Source organism: Artemia sp. Qi Xiang Cuo, chromosome 3 (assembly GCF_049724085.1).
Source record: "Artemia sp. Qi Xiang Cuo chromosome 3, ASM4972408v1, whole genome shotgun sequence".
Lineage (NCBI taxonomy): Eukaryota > Metazoa > Arthropoda > Branchiopoda > Anostraca > Artemiidae > Artemia > Artemia sp. Qi Xiang Cuo.
Genome location: NC_142796.1, coordinates 43,138,469 through 43,153,277, shown reverse-complemented (window position 1 = coordinate 43,153,277; position 14,809 = coordinate 43,138,469). Strand labels below are relative to the sequence as shown.

Sequence of the window (14,809 nt, the reverse complement as noted above, 5' to 3'; positions counted from 1 at the left end):
GGGCCAATGTAACAAAGATGCCAAACAATTGACAAATTTATTCTAAAAAAGAGTAAAAAAAGGGGAAAAAAACAAGGAATGAGGGCACCAAAAAAGAGCTTGGAGGCAGAATCCCCTAACTACCTCACTTTAAAAAAAAAACTAAACCCAAATTTTATGATAGCCAAACAAAATTATGTCTAATTTTTCACCTCTGTGCCTTAGCAAGACTTGAAAACTAATTGTGACAGTAAAAAGAAGTTTAAATATTACATTTTTCAGCCCTGTTGTGACAACAGAATCCTGAAATATAAATTTTGAAACAAAAGAAATTAGGATTTTAAATTTCCCCTCCTTTTTATTGCAAAGATTTTTGCCTCCCAGTTGGCTTTTGTGGTAATATGGACAGATTACCTTGATAATCTAAATTTAATCAAATATTTTTAGGCGGTATTTGTCATCAGTGAAATGGGTACTTTTCAATTACCTGGTACCCATGCAAGAAGTCAAGTTTGGTTAATGCTAATGAAATAAAACAAAATATGATGAAAATATAATACTTTAGAAACGAATTTGGGCTACATATCTGCACATTAGAAAGGTGGGGGGTAAAGCATAGCATATATTAAATATGTAACCTAACCTAGGTACCCCCCCCCAAAAAAAAAACAACAACACAAAAACAAAAGTCTAAATATTGTAAATGCAATGACAAACCACAGTTCTCTATCCAATTCTCTATTGAAAGATACCTGTTTGACTAGTTTCTTAAGCATCTCCCATATAGACTACAATATATTGCATGGGTACCAGCTAATTGAAAAGTACCATAAAATGTAACAGAGATTACGCAAAGTAACTAAAACTGTTTCAAACTTGTTTTCAAAAAGAAACAGTCTTAACAATTAAAAACTTGCTAATAATTCAACTATTAACAACCAATTATAAAAAAAAAAACTTTTGTCCCAACCTCAACCAGAGCAAGTAATCCCAACCCCAAATCCACCACTATGTTAGGAGGGGGGGGGGGGTGCACGCCCCTCACCTAAATCCACCACTGGGCCAATGTAACAAAGATGCTAAACAATTGACGAATTTATTCTAAAAAAAGGGGAAAAAACAAGGAATGAGAGCACCAGAAAAGAGCTTGGAAGCAGAATCCCCCACGCCTGGATCTGCAACTGAAATTATTACACTCCCATCATATTTTGGTATATTTCATTATGATTAACCAAACTTCATTTCTGAAGTGTGTACCAAATCAATGGCAACACTATAGCGTTGCCTATAGTAAAGGCCATATGGCTCCAATCTTCTATTAAATAAAAAAAAACAAGTTTTTTTAACCGAAAGTAAGGAGCAACATTAAAACTTAAAACGAACAGAAATTATTCTGTATATGAAAGGGGCTGTCCCCTCCTCAATACCTCGCTCTTTACGCCAAATTTTTGTTGTTTTAAAAAATAAAGTTTTATGACAGATTCAAACTTTAGCGTAAAGAGCGAGGTATTGAGAAGGGGACAGCCCCTTTCATATACGTAATAATTTATGTTCGTTTTAAGTTTTAATGTCCCTCCTTACTTTCAGTTAAAAAAACTTTCTAGGGCGTTTTTGAATTAATGCAGCTTTGATTTTGGCTCACCGTACATGAACAATTAAAACGAAATTTGAATATTAATTTTACTTTTTTGGCTAAATGGGTTTCTCGAAATTTTGTTCTGCCGTAACTTAATTAACATACGTAACGAACTTCTATATTCGTATGTTTTATTACGTATATTAAGAAGGTTGTCCCCTAGTCAATACCTTGCTCTTTACGCTAAAGTTCGAATTTTGTTCGAATCACAAACCCCTGAAACACAGAGGCCATTTAATCACAATAAATAGCTTTTTTAAAACTACTAAAAAAAAACTATAGCGAAAAGGACGAGGTATTGACTAGGGGCCAAACCCCTTCATATACGTTATAATTTCTGTTTGCTTTAAGTTTTAATGTTGCTCCTTACTTTCAGTTGAAAAAACTAGTTTTTTTTATTTAATTTCTGATCGTTTTTTTAATAATGCTGGGAAATCCGGCACCCCCTTCATAGAAATGTCCCTTCTCCCAAGGAAACATCCTCCAAGGAAGGATCCTCCCCCATAACCCCCTTTTCCGACACCCCCCCCCCCATCAGAAAAAATCCCTCCTGAAACGTCTTTTTACTTCCCATTAACCAATACTACATGTAAACAATGGGCAAAGTTCATAACTTCCAGCCCTTCCCCGGGAACTATGGGGAGTTAATTCATCCTCAAAGACATATTTATTAAATTTTCCACTATGCTAAACAAAATAGCTACCCCAAATTTTGATTGGGTTACTTTGGGAAAAAATGAGCGTGGGAGGGGGCCAAGTTGCCCTCCAATTTTTTTTGGTCACTTAAAAAGGGCACTAGAACTTTTGATTTCCGTCCAAATGAGCCCTCTTACGATATTCTACGACTAATGGATCGATACGATCACCCCTGGAGAAATAAAAAAAAATAATAATAAAAAATTAACACGCATCTGGGATCTTTCTTCTGACAAAAATACAAAATTCCAAATTTTACAGATAGGAGCTTGAAACTTCTGCAGTAGGGTTTTCTGATATGCTGAATCCGATGGTGTGATTTTCATTAAAGTTCTATGACTTTTTGGGGGTGTTTCCCTCTTTTTTCGAAAATAAGGCAAATGTTCTCAGGCGTGTAACTTTTGATGGGTAAAAGCTAAGCTTAACGAAACTTATATTTTTGAAATCAGCAAAAAAATCTGGTTCTATTGATGTATCTATGGGTATCAAAATTCCGGTTTTTTTAGTTTCGGTTACTATTGAGCCGGGTTGCTCCTTACTTACAGTTTGTTACCACAAAGTGTTTGATTATTATTATTTTTTTCCCAGAGGCACTTCATACGGAAGGGGTCGTGGTATAAACTTCAAAGGGGGCGCATTTGATTGGAAATAGAGAGTTCTAGTGTCCTTTTTAAGGGTCAAAAGTGATCAGAAGGTAACTAACACCCCTTCCACGCCCACCTTTTCCCCAAACACATCCAATTAAAATTTTGAGATAACCATTTTGTTCTACGTAGTTGATTCCCAGATAGAAATAATGTTTTTGACGAGGACTCTCCCTCCACGGGTTGTAAGTTATGCCCTGGGGGCATATAAGGTTTTTATAGAAGCCTTTGTTGTAGAAACTTCAAAAAGGACTCATTTGATTGTAAATTCAAAGGGCTAGTGCCCTTTTTAATAGTCGAAAGTTATTGGAGGGCAACTAACCCCCTCTCATGCCCACCTTTTCCCCAAACACATCCAATCAAAATTTTCAGATAGCCATTTTTTTCAACATAGTTGAAAAGTTTGGAAATTAGGTCTTTGAGGATGACAACCCCCCACAGTCCTCAGGGCAAGGGTTGTAAGTTATGCCATAGGGGCATATAAGGTTTTTATAGAAAGCGTTGTTGTAGATACTTCAGAAAAGGCTCATTTGATTGGAAATTTAAATGGCTAGTGCCCTTTTTAATAGTCAAAAGTGATTGGAAGGCAACTAACACCCCTTCCATGACCACCATTTCCCAAACAAATCCAATCAAAATTTTGAGATAGCCTTCTTGTTTAATGTAGTGGAAAGTTCTCGAAATTATATCTTTGAGCAGGAGACTCCCCACACAGTCTTCAGGGCAAGGGTTATAAGTTATGCCCTAGGGGCATATATGGTTCTTATGGAAGGAATGCTTGTATAAACTTCAGAGAGGGCTCATTTGATTGGAAATTGAAAGTTCTACTTAAATTTTTAATAGTCAAAAGATATCAGAGGGTAGCCAGCCCCCCCCCCCACGCCCTTTTTTCCCAAATGCATGTGATAAAAATTTTGAGATAGCTATTTTGTTGAAAATAGTTCTAAGATCATATAACAAAAGCTCTAGTGTTGACACAGCCCCCCAGGGCCCAAGGGCAGGCGTTGCAAGTTATGCCCTTGGGGCATATATGGTTCTTATGGAAGGGATGCTCACATAAACTTCAAAGAGGGCTCATTTGATTGGAAAAAGATCTAGTTCACTTTTTTAGAGTCGAAAGAGACTGGAGGGCATCTAGCCCCTCCCCTCCATTCCTTTTTTTCCTCAAACCCATCAAATAAGAACTTTGAGATAACCATTTTTTTTAAATAGTTCAAAGACCATACAACAAAAACTCCAGGGTCAACATAGATTCCTAGGGCCCTAGGGCAGGCGTTGTAAGTTGCCTGGGGGAATATATGGTTCTTATGGAAGGGCAGTGGCGGATCCAGGGGGCGGGGGGCATTCCCCCCTAGCGTAGTCCAAAGTAGTGTAATTTATTTAATTAACTCAAGTTTGCGTTAATTAAACTTGCTCCTCATGCAAGTTTATTGGATTAACCTATTTTGCCCCCCCCCCCTAAATAAATCCTGGATCTGCACCTGTGGAAGAGATGCTTTTAAAAACTTCAGAGAGGGGCTCATTTGATTGGATATTGAAAGTTCTAGTTCAGTTTTTGAGAGTCAAAAGAAATTGGAGGGCATATAGCCCCCCCCCCCAGCCTCTTTTTCCCCAAGTGCATCTGATAAAAATTTTGAGATAGCCATTAAGTTAAAAATTGCTAAAAAGTCAGATAACAAAACTCAGGTGTCAACATCCCCCCCCCAGGGCCCAGGGGTAGGCGTTGTAAGTTATGCCCTGGGGCATATATAGTTCTTATGAAAGGCATGCTCATATAAACTTCTGAGGGGGGCTCATTCAATGGAAATCAAGAGTTCTAATGTCCTTTTTAAGAGTCAAAAGTGATCAGAGAACAACTAGCCCCCCCCCCAAGCCCTTTCCTCCAAATACATATGATAAAAAATTTGAGGTACAGTAGCCATTTTGTTAAATATAGTTCAAAGATCATATAACAAAACTCCTGTGTTGAGGCAGCCCCCCAGGGCCTGGGGCAGGCATTGTAAGCATTGCTATGGGGACATATATGGTTCTTATGGAAGGTATGCTTGTATAAACTTCAGAGAGTGCTCGTTTGATTCGAAATTAGAAGTTCTAGTTCACTTTTAAAGAGTCAAAAGATATCGGAGGGCAACTAGCCTTCCCCCCCCCCCTCCATGTTCTTTTTTCCTCAAACTCATCTGACAAGAACTTTGAGATAGCCATTTTTTTTAAAAATTCTTCAAAGATCATATAATGAAAACTCCAGGGTTGACCACAACCCCCCAGGGACTGGAGGCAGCCATTGTAAGTAATGCTCTTGAGGCATATATAGTTCTTATGGAAGGGATTCTTGTATAAACTTCAGAGAGGGCACATATGATTTGAAGTTGAAAGTTCTCATTCACTTTTTAAGAGTCAAAAGAGATCAGAGGGAAACTAGCCCCCCTCCCTCCTCCTCCTTCTCCACATCCTATTTTCCTCAAACCCATCCAATAAGAACTTTGAGAGAGTCATTTTTTTAAAATTCAGAAGGCTCATTTGATTGAAAATTGAATGTTCTAGTTCAGTTTCAAAGAGTCAAAAGAGATCAGAGGGCAGCTATCCCCCCCCACGCCCCTTTTCTCTCAAATGCATCTGATAAAAACTTTCAGATAGCCATTTTGTTAAAAGTAATTCAAAGGTCAGAATAAAAAAAAAATCCAGTGTCAACACAACCACCCAGGACCCAGGGGCAGGCGTCGCAAATTATTCCCTGGGCACATATATGGTTCTTATGGAAGGGATGCTTTCATAGACTTGAGAGATGGCTGATTTCAATGGAAATTGAAAGTTCTGGCTTAGTTTTTAAGTGTCAAAAGAAATCGGAGGGCCCTTAGCCCCCGCCACGCCCTTTTTCCCCAAACCCATCCAATACAACTTTTGAAATAACCATTTTTTTAAATAGTTCAGATTGAATTTATCAAGTATTTTGGGCAATAGGTTGCATCAAGACTGGGCTGGCAATGCGTGTCGAACAGGGAATTTTCAGACATATCTTCAAAAAAGTAGTGAGAACTTCTCCAATGCGTGTCGAACAGGGAATTTTCAGATAACAAGTTCAGATAACAAAAACTCTGGTGTCGACACAACCTCCCTGGACCCAGGGGGGAGGCATTGCAAGCTATGTCCTAAGGCTGTATATAGTTCTTATGAAAGAGATGCTTGTATAAACTAGTTCATTTCTAGTTCATTTTCTCAGAGTAAAAATAGATTGGAAGGCAACTAGCCCCTCCTGCCCTCAACACCTTTGGGTTTATTGGATGGATAAACCCATCCAGTAAAAATTTTAGGTGACCATTTTGTTAAAACTAGTTCAAACATCAAATATTAAAACTAAAGGGTCAAGACAACCCCCCAGGGCCCAGGGACAGGCATTGTAAGTTATACTCTGAGGGTATATATGGTTCTTATAGAAGGGATGCTCATATAAACTTCAGAGAGGGCTCATTTGATTGAAAATAGAAAGTTCTAGTTCCCTTTTATAGATTCAAAAGAGACCAAAGGGCACTTAGCCCCCCACCCTTGCCCTTCTTTCCCCAAACCCATCCAATAAAACTTTTGAGATAGCCATTTTGTTCAAAATAGTTCAATGATCAGATAATAAAAACTCCAAGGTTGACACAAACCCATTTTTCACTTTGATTTTGTTACTTTGATACCAGTTTAATACTTTGATTAACATTTGATTTTTTTTTTTTTTTAATGTTTTATTTTGAAATAAGGAATTTTTAAGAAATTGAAACTTTTTACAATCAAAAAAAAACAAAAAACTTTCTGAAAAATAAGTTTTTCAAAGAAAAGTAAAGGCCATTTTAAACTTAAGCTCAGCACATACAAATAGGTGTCAAAATTCAAACTCAAAACAACCAGAAATTACTATTAAAGAATAAATGAAACCCAAAACAAACAGAATTTAAATAAACAATCATAGCAAAAAACATGCAACAGGTAATAATATAAATGAATAAATAGATCTTAAAGCAAGTAATGCTTAGATTGAATATAAAAATTAAGCTTAAAACGAAAAAAAAAATATTTTGCTATTGAAGCATAAATGAAACTTAAAACAAACAGAAATTAAATAAACAATCAATGCAAACAAACATACAATAGATATTAATGTAAGTGAATAAATAAATCTTAAAACAAGTGCAACTTAAATTGAATATGCAAATTAAGTTTGAATCAAATAAAAATAACTACAAACAAGAGTTTGGGTATTGCCTCCTTCTCTCACTGTAAAAGTCTAAAACCTAATGCATCATTGGCACTTTACTGAAAACTATATGCGTCTTGAACAGTCTTGGAAAGTATAAACAACATCAAACTAAATATTTGATGTATAATGATATTACTTGTTAAAAGATCCATCACTTCAAGAATTTATTTCACTGTAACTTTATTTTTATTTTCAATGCTGTAAGAACTGGAAAAGAAATTATTTGTAATATAATTTGTTTTCAGTTAAGCACCAATTATGCAGTAGGCTTTTGGTTTTTATTAATTAAAAAAAAAACTTTCCGAAAAATAAGTTTTTCAAAGAAAAGTAAAGGCCATTTTAACAAAACTCACTACAAACAACAGTTTGGGCATGACCTCCTTCTCTCACTGTAAAATTCTAAAATCTACTGCGTCATTGGCGCTTTACTGAAAACCAATTTTATGACAAATATTTTCTTTTGTGCATAATATTGAAAATAAACATTAAAATTATAGTAACATTTTGAACTGATGAGCTTTCAGCAATTAATATCATTATGCATCAAATATTCAGTTTAATTTATAAGGTCTTTTTAAAGTTGTTAAAGACAAATATAGTTTCCCTACAAACAAGTGTTTGGATACTGCCTCCTTTCTTGACTGTAAATAAAAACCAAAAGCCTACTTCATCATTGGCACTTAACTGAAAACGGAGTGTATTACAAATATTTTCTTTTCCAGTTCTTACAGCATTGAAAATAAAAATACAATTACAGTGAAACAAATTCTTGAACTGATGGATCTTTCAAAAATTAATATCAGTATGCCTTAAATACTCAATTTCATGTTGTTTATACTTTCCAAGACTGTTCAAGACGCAAATAGTTTTCAGTAAAGCGCCAATGACGCAGTAGGTTTTAGACTTATACAGTGAGAGGAGGTCATGCCCAAACTCTTGTTCATGGTGATTTTTGTTTGTTTCACACTTGATTTACATATTCAATTTAAGTTTCACTCACAAATATTCAATTTGATGTTGTTTATACTTTCCAAGACTGTTCAAAACGCATATAGTTTTCAGTAAAGCGCCAATGACGCAGTAGGTTTTAGACTTATACAGTGAGAGGAGGTCATGCCCAAACTCTTGTTTGTGGTGATTTTTGTTTGTTTCCCGCTTGATTTACATATTCAATTTAAGTTTCACTCGCTTTAAGATTTATTTATTAATCTACATTAATATCTATTGTTTGTTTGTTTGCATTGGTTGTTTATTTAATTTTGGTTTGCTTTAAGTTACATTTATACTTCAATAGGAAAATATTTGCTTTCGTTTTATTCATATTCAATCTAAGCATTACATGCTTAAGATCTATTTATTCATTTATATTGTTACTTGATGTATGTTTTTGCTATGATTGTTTATTTAATTTCTGTTCGTTTTGGGTTTCATTTATTCTTTAATAGTAATTTCTGGTCGTTTTGATTTTGAAATTTAAAAGTTATTTTTATATGCTTAGCTTAAGTTTAAAATGGCCTTTACTTTTAATTGAAAACTTATTTTTCGGAAAGTTTTTTTTTTAATTCATTTTTGTTCATTTTTTATTGCAAAAAATTTTGAGTTTTTAAAAATTCCTTACTTCAAAATCAAACCTTAAAAAAAAAAAATCAAATATTCATCAAAGTAACAAAACTGATATCAAAGTAACAAAACTGATAACAAAGTAACAAAACTGATATCAAAGTAACAATATCAAAGTGAAAAAATGGGTTTGTGTCAACCTTGGAGTTTTTATTATCTGATGTTTGAACTTTTTTTTTAACAAAATTACTATCTCAAAATTTTTATCAGATGGGTTTGGGGAAAAAGGGCGTGGGGGGACTAGATTAAGCTTTGGTCTCTTTTGACTCTTTAAAAATGAACTAGAACTTTCTATTTTCAATCAAATGAGCCCTCTCTGAAGTTTATATGAGTATCACTTCTATAAGAACCATATATATCCCCAGAGTATACCTTACAACACCTATCCCTGGGCCCTGGGGGGTCATGTCAACCCTGGAGTTTTAATATCTGATGGTTGAACTATTTTTAACAAAATGGTCACCTGAAATTTTCATTGGATGGGTTTATCCATCCAATACACCCAAAGGCGTGGAGGGGCTAGTTGCCCTCTGATCTTTTTTCACTCTGGGAAAATGGACTACAACCTTTAATTTCCATTCAAATGAACCCTCTCTGAAGTTTGTACAAGCATACCTTCCATAAGCACCATGTATGCCCCCCAGAGCAATACTTACAATGCCTGCCCTGGCCCGGGGGGGGGGGGGCATGTCAACACAGGAGTTTTTCTTATATGATGTTTTAACTATTTTAAACGAAATAATTGTACGTAAAGAAGTTTTTGTTTTATCATCTTTTAACTATTTTTATAAAAATAGCTTCCTCAAATTTTTTATCAGCTTCATTTGGGGAAAAGGAGCTTGGGGGGGGGGGCAGCAGTCCTTCGATCCCTTTTGAATCTCAAGAATGGAACTATAACTCACGATTTAAAACCGAATGAGCCCCCTTTGAAGTTTATACAACGACCCCTTCTATATGAAGGGCCTCTGGGAGAAAAATAAATGGAGTGTGGGGTGAGGCTAGCTGCCCTCCAATCACTTTTGAATCTTAAAAAGTGAATTATAACTATCAATTTCCAATCAAATGAGCCCTCTAGGAATTTTATACAAGCATCCCTTTGATAACAACCATATATGCCCCATGGAATAACTTACAACACCTACCCCCGGCCCTGGGGGGCTGTGTCAACACCAGAGTTTTTTGTTATTAGAACTTTGAACTATTTTTAACAAAATGTCTATCTCAAAATTTTTATTTGATGCATTTAGAGCATGGAGGGGGGGGGGCTAGTTGCCCTCCAATATCTTTTGACTCTTAAAAAGTGAACAAGGACTTTCAATTTCAAATCAAATGAGCCCTCTCTGAAGTTTATACAAGCATCCCTTCCATAAGAACTATATATGCCCCTAGAGCATTACTCATAATGCCTGCCTCCAGGCCCTGGTAGGTTCTGTTGACACAGGAATTTTCTTATCTGACCTTTGAACTATTTTTAATGAACTGGCTATTATAAAAATTTTTATTGGATTGGCTTGGGAAAAAAAAGTGTGTGGGGGGGGGGCTAGTGTCCGTCAGATATCTTTTGACTCTTAAAATTTGAACTAGAACCTTCAATTTCCAATCAAATGAGCCCCTCTGAAGTTTGTATGAGCATCCCTTTCATAAGAACCATATACGCCCCCAGGACAACACTTACAATGCATATCCCCCAGGCTCTTGGGGGCGTTTTTGTTATCTAATTTTTGAAAAATTTCCAAAACACTTGCCATCTCAAAATTTGAAGCAGGAAGTTGGTTACCCTCCAATATCTTTTGATGCTTAAAAAGTGAACTAGAACTTTCAAATTCCAATCAAATGAGCCCCCTCTGAAGTTTATATAAGCATTCCTTCCATAAGAACCATATATGCCCCCAGGGCATATTTTATAACCTTTGCCCCTGAAGACTGTAGGGGGAATGTCCATCTCAAACATATAATTTCCAGAAATTTCAACTGTGTTGAACAAAATGGCTATATCAAAATTTTGATTGGATGTGTTTGGGGAAGTTCTGGGTGTGGAAGGGGTGTAAGTTGCCTTAGAATCACTTTTGACTATTAAAAAGGGAACTAGCCATTTAAATTTCCAATCGAATGAGCCCTTTCTGAAGTTTCTACAACAACAATGTCTATACAAAACCTTATATGCCCCCAGGGCAAAACTTACAACCCTTTGCCTGAGGGCTGTGGGGAGTCGTCATCCTCAAAGACCTAATTCCAGAAATTAAAACTACATTTAATAAAATGGCTATCTCAAAATTTTGATTGGATGTGTTTGGGGAAAAAGTGGGCATGAGAGGGGGGTTAGTTGCCCTCCAATAACTTTTGACTATTAAAAAGGGCTCTAGCCCTTTGAATTTTCTATTGAATGAGCCTTTTTTGAAGTTTCTATGACAATGCCTTCTATAAAAACCTTATATGCCCCCAGGGCATAACTTAAAACCCTTGCCCTGAAAGTTGTGGGGGAGTTTCCTCCTCAAAAACATATTTTTTATCTGGAAATCAACTACACTGAACAAACTAACTATCTCAAAATTTTGATTGGATGTGTTTGGGTAAATGATGGGCGTGGGAGGGGGCTAGTTGCCCTCCAATCACTTTTGACTATTAAAAAGTGCACTAGCCCTTTGAACTTCCAATCAAATGAGCCTTTTTTGAAGTTTCTACAATAATGCCTTCTATAAAAACCTTATATGCCCCCAGGGCAAGGGTTTTAAGTTATGCAGTTGTGGGGGAGTGTCCTCCTTAAAACATATTTGCTACCTGGAAACCAACTATGCTGAACAAAATGGCTATCTCAAAATTTTGGTTGGATGTATTTGGGGGAATGCTGGGTGTGGGGGGGGGCTAGTTGCCCTCCAATCACTTTTGACTGTTAAAAAGGGCACTAGCCCTTTGAATTTCCAATCAAATTAGCATGTTTTGAAGTTTCTACAAAAATGCCTTCATTAAAAACCTTATATGCCCCTAGGGCATAACTTAAAACCCTTGCCCTGAGGGTTGTGGGGGAGTGTCCCCCACAAAAACATATTTTCTATCTGGAAATCGACTATGCTGAACAAAATGGTTATCTCACAATCTTGATGGGTGGTGTTTGGGGGAATGATGGGCGAGGGGGGGCTAGTTGTCCTCCAATCACTTTTGACTATTAAAAAGGGGACTAGAACTCTTAATTTCCAATCAAATGACCCCCCTTTGAAGTTTCTACAATGACCCCTTCCATATGAAGTACCTCTGGGAACAAAAAATAAATAATAGATAATAATAAAAGATTGGAGCTGTATGGCCTTTACTATAGGCAATGCTATAGTGTTGCCTCTGATTTACAGTTAAGGAATGGGGCAGTATCCAAACTCTTTTTTATAGTGAAACTATATTTGTCTTGAACAACTTTAGAAAGAACTAATAAATTAAACTGAATCTTTGATGTACAATAATAATTTTAATTACTGAAAGCTCATCAGTTCAAAATTTTACTATAATTTTAATGTTTATTTTCAATATTAAGTACAAAAGAAAATATTTGTAATAAAAATGGTTTTCAGTAAAGCACCAATGACACAGTAAGTTTTAGACTTTTATAGTTAGAGAAGGAGGGAATACCCAAACTCTTGTTTGTAGTGATTTTTGTTTGTTAAAGCTTGATTTGCATATTCAATTTAAGTTTCACTCATTTTAAGATTTATTCATTTATTTACATTAATATCTATTGTATGTTTGTTTGCATTGATTGTTTATTTAATTTCTGTTAATTTTAAGTTTCATTTATACTTTAATAGCAAAATTTATTGTTTTTTTTTTGCTTTCAGCATGATCTTTATATTCAATCTAAGCATTACTTGCTTTAATATCTATTTATACATTTATATTATTACTTGTAGTATGTTTTTCGCTATTATTGTTTATTTAATTTCTGTTTGTTTTAGATTTAATTTATTATTTAATAGTAATTTCTGGTCGTTTTGAGCTTGAATTTTAAGAAGTATTTGTATCTGCTGAGCTTACATTTGAAATGGCCTTTACTGTTCTTTGAAAAACTTATTTTCCGGAAAGTTTTTTTTAATTAATAATACAAAAAATACAACATGCTAACAAATGAAAGTAGTACGCTACTATTAGATTCTTTTTTATCATGATTGCTTTTTTTTACAATAAACCCTCACCCTGATGGTCCAGATATAGGCCTACTCCTAATATAAAAACCTCATTGGGTAATATATATTCTTTGCTAAAACATGTTTCTGTAATCTTGACTCAATGATATTTAATTGGACTGTGACTGATTGGAACATTGGACAAAAATAATATTTGGTAAATTTTTACCAAATCACATTATTGACTTACAAATAAAGTGAATATGCCACTCAATGCCTTTTGTTATGCTCTTTATAAATATAATAATATTTTTTGTCAGAAATGGATTTTAGCCCCCACCCCAATATATACCAATTCAGGGTATATATTTGCACATTAGGGGGGTGGGGGAAAGTTTAATCTTACCTCTCAATTACATGAGCAATAAAATTTACCCCTACCCCCCTAATATGCAAATATATACCCTGAATTGGTATAAATTGGGATGGAGTAAAATTCATTTCCAACAAAAATTATTATTATATTTGGAAAGAGCATAAAAAAAGGCATTGAGTGGTATGTTTACTTTATTCATAAGTCAATAATATGATGTGGTAAAAATTTACCTAATATTTTTTGAACAGTGAAAAATAATTGAAGCCATCATAATGAGCTAATTAATACAAATATAGCCTACTGCATATTGTAAAGTAAGAATTTTATTGCTTTGGTGTTTTCTTTCTAAACTGTTTCTTCCATTACTAAGTAGGATAAAGGAAACCCCCATATTTACCAATTAGCCTAGTTTCCAGAGGCTATTTCCCAGTTTTTTTTATAATCCCTAAGGCTTTACTATAATCTAGGGCTATGTTTGGCCTCTCTAATGAGGCCAGATATGCCCCTAGACTAGGCCTATATTGCCAAACTAAATAAATATGGATTAAAATTGAAGGACCTGTGAAAATTTAATAGACAGAATTTTTTGCACATTAATTAGTAAAAAATTTTCTATTATAGCAGCTTCTTGTGAAAGCTTGAATATAGCCTAGGGTTAGGCTGATATCTGGCCCTGTCAGGGAAGGTTCCAGTTCCAGAATTTGTATGAGGTTATATGGACTACCATGCAGTCCTTTCATCCCTTTGAATTTGTATCTTCAATCTTTCTTTTTCTTCAGCTCAGCAATGTTTTCAGAAATGATCAGCAGTAATTCTTTATCTTTGTAAAAGCAGCACCTGAAAATTAAAAATACACTCCACTAGGCATTTCATTTGAAAGCCATAATTTTGATGATGGGTTGTGGGAAGCACGAGTACCTGAGCTACCTGTCCCCAGCAATTTGGGAAGGCATTCCATTTACTTCTGATTTAAAGCCGAACACGTTTAACAATTTTGTATATGTCTTTGTCTAAAGCTAAAGCGGTGTTGCCGCCTTGGCCTGGAAGAATTTACCTAATCTCCTAGGAAAAATTTACTGAATCGCTTCTGTTTTTACTAAATGCTAAAAAAAAAAATCCTACCACTTTTCCATTTGAGGGCGGTTTGGTTACCAGAAAATAGTTGCCACATTTACTACTTTGCCCATGTTTGCATTGCGTGTCTGGATGCACTTATGTCATATCATATGGGAAGTTGGAATTTTTTCGTCTTCATGGAAACTACCGGAAAGAATATGTCTCTTGTTTTTATTTATTTATCCCGTATTCGAAGATTTTCATTTTGCTAAAATTGATTTGTGATTCATTTTAACAACTTATCTCAAGAAGAATATCATTTTAATCAATAAAAATTTCTATGAGGATGGTAATCTCTAGGTAGTATAGTAAATAGTTCTAAAATGGAAGTTAATCATCGAAAAGAACTGTCTGGCTCAAAACAATGCTACAACCATCTGAAGTTTTGTCTTGACG

General features: G+C 35.1%; 1 protein-coding gene across 1 annotated transcript in view; it reads right to left on the bottom strand.

Annotated features, from left to right (window-relative positions):
• Nelf-E (negative elongation factor E) overlaps positions 1-14,309 on the bottom strand; it is a 48,696-nt gene extending 34,387 nt beyond the window's left edge. The window contains exon 1 of the mRNA XM_089086926.1: positions 14,216-14,309. The gene's annotated coding sequence lies outside the window, so the exon portion shown is untranslated. The remainder of the gene's footprint in view (positions 1-14,215) is intronic.
• Between the last annotated feature and the right edge of the window lie 500 nt (positions 14,310-14,809).